Raw genomic sequence first — 11,610 nt, forward strand, 5'->3', positions numbered from 1 at the left:
AGTAAACCTTGGTCAGTCATTCAGATAGAGAGTAAACCTTGGTCAGTAATTCAGATAGAGAGTAAACCTTGGTCAGTCATTCAGATAGAGAGAGTAAACCTTGGTCAGTCATTCAGATGGAGAGTAAACCTTGGTCAGTCATTCAGATAGAGAGTAAACCTTGGTCAGTTATTCAGATAGAGAGAGTAAACCTTGGTCAGTCATTCAGATAGAGAGTAAACCTTGGTCAGTCATTCAGATAGAGAGAGTAAACCTTGGTCAGTCATTCAGATAGAGAGAGTAAACCTTGGTCAGTAATTCAGATAGAGAGTAAACCTTGGTCAGTCATTCGGCCCTTCTAAGGTTTCTCTCCTCCACATTGCCTGTGGAGCTTTTTTTCCCTATTGTTAGGTTTTAGTGAGTTTTTCCTTACCTTCGCGTGGGGTATGTCTGGGAGTGCTTGCATTCTTTCATTTATTTGCATTCATCTAAAAAATGTTTGGACCCTATGGTGTTCTTGTTCTGTTCTTGACTTATTGTTATGTTGTCTTCTTGACTTGTTTAAAGAAGACCTGTACGGCCCATGGGGACATTAACGTGTGTTGTCGGGCCCTATAAATAAATTTGATTTGATTCACCAGATGGAGAGAGTTGCAGGAATTAAAATGAGTCAAAACTGATCCTGAATAGAATCAAATAGTTTCGTATTGGCCTTGCTTAATCAAAAGGTATAAATAACTAAGGCTACTCAAAGAACAAAGGTCTTAACACTCATATTTTCAACAATGGTAATAGTAATAGCAGGAGCTCTGATTCAGACCCATACTGATTATGCTTGCTGCTTGTGGTACAATGGCATCACTAAATAAATTAGTAGTTGATTGATTGAGTGCATAACATTTAAATTTAAGAATCAAAGTGCCCTGCCTAAATGGAGTTATTATAAGACACTGCTGCACATATATAATTGAAACTGTGTACAACAAAAAATGAATACATAAATACTAGATCATAAACACAAAGTGTCGTGTCTCTTCTCCATTCTTTAGAAATACTATTTTACACAAAGAAAGTACCTTTCCTGAAACACAGTCCAAGTCTCTCATGATATTGTGCAGTAAAGGAGATGAGCAGAGATGGAAGACATTTTACTAAAGAGTGCACTTCTCATTTCATCCTATAAGGGACAGTAAAACATATAAAATTGCTTTCAGTTTAATTTTCTCTCTGATCACATAACAAACAGAATCCTTCCTGTGGGGCAGCATTAAACCCACCAGTGGATAGATTTTACACAACGTATGGTTCTGATATATAGTTATTCTTAATAATACAATATGTTATTCATTTTTATTCCTACCATACATCAACAGACCATCGTTCTGTATACGCAAGTAATCATTTGCTTAAAATGTCACAATGTAACCTATTTTGATAAACAAATGATAAATTGTTCAGTGATTATTCTGAATTATTTCCATGAGAACTCGCCTTGTACACTCACATTTTGAAAGCCCTGGCTGGTTGAATGTAGAACGTGGAGTGTCTGACATAGAACGTAGTAAACATAGGATTGTTGGTGGTGCCATTCTCACATATCTGTACCTGCCAGTAACACCAGTACACTACAGCATTTTCACCATGTGAGGGAAGCTATTCCACCAGATTCAGATTCAGAGTTTTATTTGCCACATGGAATCAATACAATCAGAGTTTCTTCATTACACAATCATAAATATCATTCCATGGACAAAAGGAGCAGGAAGAAGAATAAATTTTATAGTTACCTGCCCCTTATTCCTAAACTAAACAAGTATTTACTTAATGGTCGGCGTACAACCTAATTTACACAAAATAATAATTTATACCATTATACAAGAAACACACAATCCACAGTTAGACAAGAAAAAATTTAATACTAATAATAATAATAATAATAATAATAATAATAATAATAATAATAATAATAATAATAATAATAATAATAATAATAATAATAATAATAATAATAATAATAATAATAATAATAATAATAATACAGAATAAAAGAGAAAAAAATTTAACTATCTCACTATTCAGATCACATTTGATTTTCATACTGACTAAATTTTTTTTTTGAATTTTCTTTTTTTTAATTGATAAGCACTATTACATCCCTTAAGCTCGCTATGGAGAGAATTCCACAACTTTACACCAGGCACCACATCTATTCCACCAGGCACCACATCTATTCCACCAGGCACCACATCTATTCCACCAGAGATCACAGCTATTCCACCAGAGACCACAGTCAGGGGCGTCATTTTGTTATGGCAAGGTATGGCACTCGCCATACCTTGGCAAATTAAAAATAAAATAATTTTTATTTTATTTTTTTTATTACAATTCTTTTTATGTTGATTTAGAATTCGAATGTCAACATGATGAACGAAGCCTCGAACTATTCGGTACAGCCCTAGCATGTTTTGATATTGTCAATTATCTCACTTTTACTAGGTGACTTTTACTACTAACTCAAATATGCCACAAAAAAAGGAAAATGGACATACAGACGTTTTTTGTCAAAGGGCAGCAGAGACAAGTGATACAGGGACACAGGTAAGGTCTTACAATGGCTTAGTGATTATAACAGTGCAGTTCAGCATTCAGTAACCCTTACTTTTTGTGAACGTGTTTTTGATACTACATTCTGTTGAACACACACCTCAAAACCGTACCTAAGGAAAATTGGCTCAATTGCAAGAAAAGTAATAGACAGTTATGATATTACATTCTGCATACATTTTATGCAAAATATTGTGGTTCCCTGCTTTAGTCTGTTGACACATTTCTATACTAAAAATGCTTGTGTAGTCCTGTGTCATACCTAAATGTCATATAAGTGAATTGTATAGAAACAACTCACCAAAAGTGACTATTGCGCAACTGTTTTGACAAAAAAATCCACCACAGTTATTCCACCAGAGACCACAGCTATTCCACCAGGGACCACAGTTATTCTTGAAAGTTAACTAAAGTTAGTTAACTTGAAAGTTGCTACTAATAAGGTAATTTAGTCATGTGATCAGACACACACCATATACACCTACCATCACAGACGGTGTGAATGTCGTTTAGTAAGGTAAGATGATATCAGCTAAAACACATACCGTACACAGTACACACCTACCTGTACCATCACAGACGGTGTGAATGTCGTTCAGTAAGGTAAGCTGATCAAAGACAGATACAGTCTGGTAATAGCGAGAAGTACGCCCGCTTGCCTCATTGACTATCGCCCTGTAGCTCTCACCTCCATAGCCATGAAGTGCTTTGAGAAGCTAGTGAAGGGCTGTTTCTCCCTCCCCAACACCCTGGACCCCCTGCAATTTGCATATCGCCCCAACAGGAGGACGCCATAATAATAATAATAAATTGTATTTGTATTGCACTTTTCGTTCACTAGGATCCCAACGTGCTACAGGGTTAAAATATAGTTTAAAAACAAATAAAAAATTTAAAACATAGTTAAAAGAAGAAAAAAAATTTTAAGTAAAAACAACTAAAATAAAATTAAATCACAAGAAATTGCTACTGTATCAATCAAAGGCCTTTTGAAATAGGAATGTTTTCAGGCCTACTTACTTTAAAAGAGTCCAGGCTCTGTGGTGCCCTCAGCTGGATGGGGAGGCTGTTCCACAGGCGTGGTGCAGCCAAGCAGAAGGCTCGGTCCCCCATGGTGCAGAGCCTGGTACTGGGGACCCAGAGGAGCAGTCTACCTGCAGATCTGAGGGTACGGGTGGAGGACTTTGTAGTTGATCTGGGATGAGACGGGGAACCAATGTAGTGAGTGGAGGATGGGGGTTATGTGCTTATGTTTACGGACTCTCCTGGATCATGGCAGCGCTGTTTTGGATGTATTGCCGCTTTTGGATGCTCTTGCCTGGAATCCCGATCAGTCTGTTACAGTAGTCCAGTCTTGAGGAGACAAAGGCATGTACAAGCTTCTCTGCGTCGTAGGATGGAGTTTGGAAATATTTCTGAGGTGATAGAATGAGGTCTTGCAGAGGTGTTTTATGTGGACGTTGAAGGTCAGGTGGGGATCAAACCAAACCCCAGATTTGTGACTGAGGGGGATGACATGGCCGTCAAATGTGAGATGGGATATGGGATATGGGACTGAACCTGGTGTGGGGTGCCAATGAGAAGTGCCTCTGTTTTTTTGCTGTTTAGTTGGAGGAAGGTGTTGTTCATCCGTGCCTTTATCTCCTCAAGACAGGTGGTGAGGCATGACAGAGGGGTTTGAGGCCGTTTTTATGTAGAGTTGTGTGTCATCTGCATAACAGTGGAAGGACATTCTATGCCTGCCGATGACACGACCGAGGGGGTAAATGGTAAATGGCTGCTTTTTTATATAGCGCTTTTATCCAAATCGCTTTACAATTTGTTACTCACATTTTACCCATTCACTCACACATTCACACACCGACGGCGGAGGCAACCATGCAAGGAGCCAACCTGCACATAGGGAGCAATTAGGGGTTAGGTGTCTTGCTCAAGGACACATCGACACGCTGCCCGGGAGGAGCGGGAATCGAACCGGGAACCTCCGGATTGCCAGACGACTGCTCTACCTCCTGAGCCACTGTCGCCCCATGTAGGTGTAGGTGATGAAGAGGATGGGACCGAGAAGCGACCCCTGCGGAACACCACAGGTGACTGGGAGCAGCCTGGACTTGTGTCCTCCCAGTGAGACATATTCAGTCCTGCCTAAGAGGGAGGACTGGAACCACTGCAGTGCATGGTCCACTCCAGGAGGATGGTGTGGTCCACAGTGTCAAACACTGCTGTCAGGTCGAGGAGGAGAAGGAGTGATGGTGTCCTGCTCAGCTGTCGTCAGCAGGTCATTCGTCACCCTGAGCAGAGCTGTTTCCGTTCTATGGGCTGAGCGAAAGCCTGACTGGAACTTTCCGAACAGGGTGTTATACTTGAGGTGGTCCTCAAGCATAAATAAGCTGGGAAGCAACTACCTTTTACAATACTTTGCTCAAAACCGGAACATATAGGCCTACAATGAAGAGGATACTAATATAGCATATATTTATTAGTATATTTGGGGAACTATATGACAAGAACTGCCCTATTCAGAGATGTAAAGAAAATAAAACTGAGACAAAGAAACCGTGGATTACGCATAAATAAAATAAATAAAAAATGCCTGTAACAAAAAGAACACACTCGACAAGTAATACCTAAGACATAGAACTATAGATACTGAAAGTAAATATAAAAGATATAAAAACAAATTAATTCACATGATTAGAGCTAGTAAAAAAGATTATATAGAAACTATATTTGCAGTATATATACTATTATATTATGGTACTATATTATATTGTATATATCATGTACTATATATCTCATATCACATTATATATGTGATGTATACACTATTATGTACTATATACTATTACGCCTCAGGGGGTGTGCGAGCAGTGCGGTCGCACAGGGCCTCGCGGGAAGGGGGGCCTCGCAAAAAAAAAAAAAAAAATATATTTTTTTTATTAATCTTTTTTATTATTTTTTTTTATTTATTTTTTTATTTTTTTGCGAGGCCCCCCTTCCCGCGAGGCCCTTTTTCATCACAGACCTAAAATCTAGTTTTGCTTATATGCTTATATATTTCACATTAGACACGTTTGTAGAATGTGTCTGACTTCCTGCCTCTGCGGCTCTGCAGACTGCAGTTTTCCGGTTTCTGCGGATTTGCTGCTCTACAGATTTTAGGATAGTGTTTCCGGCCCGTCCGCCGACCGCCGTAATACCAAATAGAAGAAGAAGACACACGAGGTAGATAATTCAGCGCTATTCAGAGGAGCGAGGCGAGTGGATGTCTTTTCAAAAGAAGGAGAAGAGAACTTGTGAGCAGATAAATCTGTTAGGCAGCAATACGCCGAAAGGTGTCCAGTCTGCCGGAAAGTACTCGAAGAAGAAGAAGAAGAAATTACACCGTGGGCCAAGAAAGTCTCCTTCCAACTTTACCATTGGCGCCGCGTTGATACTGCGTTATGGTGAGTCAACCTATGATTATATTCCCGCCGTGGACCTGACCTATCTCTCTTTCTCTCTCTCTGGAGCCAAACTGGTCGACTAGCTAATATAGTACTACTAGTAGCTAACGGTGTGTGCCTGGTGAGAGCACCTGGCTGTATGTAGCCGCATAGCTTGCAGAACGCAGAAGCAAGCTATGCGGCTACATACAGCCAGGTGCCTGATTGAGCTAACTGTTAGCCAGTTAGCTGTTTAGCGTCAGCTGGGAACGTTCGTTTGATGCTATCAGTTAGCCTTGAGAATAGCAGGCCCTGGCACTCTGACTACGACATCATCTTTGACAGAAGATGTAGTCGGGCCTGCACCATGACAAGGCTCTGGCCATAGCTTATTTGTCCTGACAGCGAGAGGCCTTTCGTCAACGTGGAGACCTGTGTTGCGGCCTTTCGCCCTGCGTTCCTCGTGCAGGTAAGATGTCATGACATTACCCCACTCTTCCTTCCTTCCCCTCCCGAATGTTTTGTTAATAACGATGTTTTTTTCCAGGCAAAACATATGCTACTTCACAACATTTGGAGATACGACATGTGCTGTGTGTGAATGGTCGTTTGTGTAGCTTGGGTAGCGTTGGGCCGTTGGCCAAAGCTGTGTGTGGCCTGGTGTCACAGTACCTGGCTAGCCTATTTAGCTGATGTCGGCCATTGGCTCCTTGCTGCTTTGGTTTCTCTGGTATAGACCCTCTTCTTGTTGGATTTAAGTGTTGATCTTTGTCTTTTTGGATCTCTCATACATGCTCTAGTCTCTCTCTAACACACACACACATGACAAACACACATGTTCTCTCTCTCTCTCTCTCTCTCTCTTTCTAACACACACAGTCTGCCTATGGCGGCCTTTCTCGATGGCTAGGCTGTGCTCAAGGATCTTCAGTCACAGTGCTCAGGTATTCTGCCACTGTGTACTCTCTGTTTAGGGCCAAATAGCATTTCAATTTCTTTCCAATGTGTCTCTCTCTCTCTCTCTCTCTCTCTCTCTCTCTCTCTCTCTCTCTCTCTCTCTCTCTCTCTCTCTCTCTCTCTCTTGGATTTAAGTGTTGATCTTTGTCCTTTTGAATCTCTCATACATGCTCTAGTCTCTCTCTAACACACACACACATGACAAACACACATGTTCTCTCTCTCTCTCTCTCTCTTTCTAACACACACAGTCTGCCTATGGCGGCCTTTCTCGATGGCTAGGCTGTGCTCAAGGATCTTCAGTCACAGTGCTCAGGTATTCTGCCACTGTGTACTCTCTGTTTAGGGCCAAATAGCATTTCAATTTCTTTCCAATGTGTCTCTCTCTCTCTCTCTCTCTGTACACTGTATATTGACTGTAGAACGGGAGCTCTCTCTCGCTCTCTCTTTTGCTATATGTTGACTGTATCATGCCCCGCCTCGGGCAGCGCTATTATTTAAGAATATGTTGACTGTATAAAAAAAAATATATATATATATATATATATATATATATATATATATATTTTTTTTTTTTAACCTTTTGGGGGGGGGGGCTCGCGTTAAATCTCGCACAGGGCCTCGCATTTCTCCCAGGCGGCCCTGACTGCAGGTATACTATACTGTAATGTGTACTATGTACTGTAATGTGTACTATATGTATGTACTATGTATGTATGTACAATTGGACAATGCTGCAATAGCAGCTGGTGAAACTTTGGCGATTTATGGAATGACCGTTGTTATGTGTCCAAAGCCTGAAATAAAAAATAACTGAACTGAACTAGTTCATCCATTGTTGCAGAGGCTGGACAAGTGATGCGTTGGAGGTCTGTGGTCAAGGTGACTGGGTCAATGGATTTCCAATTTCAGAAGGACATTTGACGTTTTGGTCTGGAAGAGGGCAGCATCGATGTCAAGGTCATTGAGGCCACCTTATGGTCGGACACACCCAGGTCATAGACCTCCAGGCTATTGATGGGGGCTGATGTAATGACCAGATCTAGGTGGTGGGTGGCCCATGTTGTGTGTGGGCACCTGCTGCAGACCAAGACACTCAAACAGACTCAGAAACTCTGTTGCAAGGGGACCGGAGGGGTTGTCAACATGGATATTTAAATCACCAATGATAAAAAATATTGGCTGACATAGTGCAGAGTGATGTGAGTAGCCTAGATCGTGTATTTCAGGGAGGAATGAGGGATTCGATTTTGGGGGCCGGTATATGAGAAGCACTGTCATGGGGTAAGGAGGTTTGCATTTGAAGGCCAGACATGAAGGTAAAGTCAGGAATCGGTAAAGAAGAGAGCTTCAGCTCAGCCCGATGAATGATGGCTATAGGCCACCACCAGAGCTCCCTCCATAAACTGCAAATGGTCCAAAATGCAGCCGCCCGCCTCCTCACTAACACCCGGTCCCGCGAACACATCACTCCTGTCCTCCACTCCCTCCACTGGCTCCCGATCAAACACTGCATACACTTTAAAACACTACTCCTCACCTTCAAAGCCCTCCACAGCCTGCCCCCCCCCCCCTACCTGACTGATCTCCTTCTTCCCTACCGCCCCACCCGTTCCCTCCGGTCCTCCTCCACTGCCTCCCTCACTGTCCCGACATCCAAGCTTAAAAACTTTGGAGATCGGGCCTTCTCTCGTACTGCACCCCGACTCTGGAACTCCCTCCCCCAGTCCATCAGAGACTCCCCTACACTCTCCACCTTCAAAGCTTGCCTCAAAACCCTGCCTTCAACCCCCTCCACCCATAACCCCCCCCCCCCCCCCTCCAACCTGATTGATGTCTGTCTCCAGTCTTTTTGTGCTATCATGCTGTCTTCCCTGTTCCCCCCATGGTCTCATGTTCCTTTTGTTTTTGTTTCTTTGTTGTTTCTTTGTTTTTGTTTCTTTGCTTTTGTTTCTTTGTTTGTACTTTTGCTCCCGACTATTGTCAGCGACTTCGGGTTATTGAGAAGCGCTGTATAAATTAAATGAATTATTATTATTATTATTATTAGAGCTGCAAGCTTTCTCCATGTAGTTACAGTATAGCCAGGAGGGGCAGGGGGTATTTGAAAAGTGAGAAAAAAAGAAAAGGTCACAAATCTCTTCAAAAGACCACATAAAGAGCTCCAGACCTTGAGCACGTATGAAATGTTCATGCTGTGTGGTCTAGTATTAATAACTATTGACATCTGTATATTTCTACACGATTTTCATAACCTTTCCAGGTAAGCTGAACATGGTTGGTATCGACGGATTGCTCAAGGTCTAATCACTCTCACTTTCATGTGATAAAACTATCTTCGCTCCAGTTCTAAAATACAGTCCACTATATCCTCTGAAGGACAGTACTGTTGGCCCGTCTCTCCCTGCGTGTGAAAGGATCACACAGTACAGTTTTGTCGCAATAACAGGACGGTCACAGCAGGTTCGATCCCTGTCACAGCCACAGTCGTCTGCTGTTGAAGTGTCCTTGAGCAACTACACTAAACCCCTATGTACTCCAGGGGCCACTAAAACAGCGGACCCCATGCTCTGGCCCCTCTGATTAGATTGGATTATTTATTTTGCCATTGCACAAGCACAAGTACAGAGTACAATGAAATGAAGTTGGCATCTAACCAGAGTGCAAAGGAACAGTAAGGTACATTGTGAAGTGTACATGTATAACCTGATTATATGGAGTATATATATGACAAAGCTATGGAGTAAATATGCTAAGCTAATGCACAGTATTATTATATACAATAATATGAGTATGAATACACTATGGTAATGCATTTGTGTTTTTAACTAGATTTGATAAGGAAATGAATACTTACAATGACTAAACAATTATTTTGTTCTCTAAAATCTGTAAAGCTCCTGAGAAATGTAATGCATTTTAAATATGAATCAAATAATAAATAATCAAATGGATGACTATGAAAAGGAATACTATGAAGAGGAAGACTATGAAGAGGAAGATTGAGCAACCAATCTCGAGTAAAAACAATATATTTATACCTGATCCCTTTACGTCTAAACGTCTGTCGTGGCTAAGATTCAGCGAAACAATTGTGTTGTTGTTGTTGTTGTTGTTGTTGTTGTTGTTGTTGTTGTTGTTGTTGTTGTTGTTGTTGTTGTTGGTGTAGACACCCATTTAAGCTTTGTTTCATAGGGGAATGACCGGGAGGAGATTTTACTTTGGGGTGAGGCAGAGATGCATAGGTGGGGTACAACAATAATTGTTGGCAGCAGTTTAAAGGAACATTCCCAACATTTTGGGGGATACACATATCTTTCATCTTCCCAGAGGTCAGACAAGAAGATTGATATCAGTTTCATCTCCGTGTGTCCAGTAGCCCCAGAGAGAGGTCCAAGTGCATGCTAGCCTAGCTTAGCACAAGGACTGGACGCAGTAGGGAGCAGCTAGCCTAACTGAAACTATACAACTTCCAACAATTCCAGCACCGACTCACTCTCCCCGTCTGACGGGGAAATGGCAAATGTAGTGTATTTCCCAAAATGTTGAGTGCTCCTTTAAGATTTGGATTTGGTCTTTGGACTGAAACGCTTGTTAGTCTTAATACCATTCTAGTTCATAAACTCGTACTAGATAGCACCAAACAACATTATGATTTCCTTCTTCCTCCTCTTCTTCTTCCTGCCCCCTCCTTGCATTTTCATTTCATTTTCATAGAATTGTAAAGGGCATATCTGTCCCAAGTGCCTGTTCATTCTTTAAAGCTGCTCCAACGTGCCTCTAAAGCCCTGCAAGGCTAAGAGAATATCAAAGACTCTAGTCACCCAAACAACTGCCTCTTTGAACTGCTGCTGTCAGGCAAGCGATACCGGAGTCTCATGGCAAGCACAGAGATACTCAGAAGGAGCTTCTATCCCCAGGCCATCAGGATGCTCAACGACAATGACACTATAACTACACTCACAGCACACACATCCACACGTACTGTACACACTCACTTTAATAAACAACTCACTGTAACACCCACTTTACTCACTTAAGACACTTTAACACACTTTATATTGATTGGTAAAGAGATTTGCACTACAACTCATACCTCATTGCACTTTACCCTAAGTTGTACCTCATCCCATTTCTGCATTGTACTGTATACTGTATGTAACTCACTGTTACTCTTTTTTACTCTGTATTGTATATATATGTATATTGACTGAACACTTTTTGTTTACGTACTTTTGACTTTTTATTTTATACTTTTCATCTATTTTTATCTAGCACACTCCCAGGAGCTCATACAGAAAAAAGCATTTAGTGGAAATGTATTACTATGACAACTAATAAAGAAACTTGAAACTTGAACTTAAAGACACCCTCCAGACTTTCTCTTGCCAGTGTAAATGATCATTGTGACGATGACAATGACGTCATCAATCTTTTTTTTAATTTTTTTTTTTTTTTTATCTACTTTTTCTCCCCATTTTTATATTTTTCTCCCTTCCCCAATTTTCGTATCGTCGAATTCTACCCTCCCCTGTCTCGAACGTTGTCAATCAAAGGCCTTTTGAAATAGGAATGTTTTCAGGCCTACTTACTTTAAAAGAGTCCAGGCTCTGTGGTGCCCTCAGCTGGATGGGGAGGCTGTTCC

This window comes from Notolepis coatsorum (assembly GCF_963971535.1).
Source record: "Notolepis coatsorum genome assembly, chromosome: 9".
Classification (NCBI taxonomy): Eukaryota; Metazoa; Chordata; class Actinopteri; order Aulopiformes; family Paralepididae; genus Notolepis; species Notolepis coatsorum.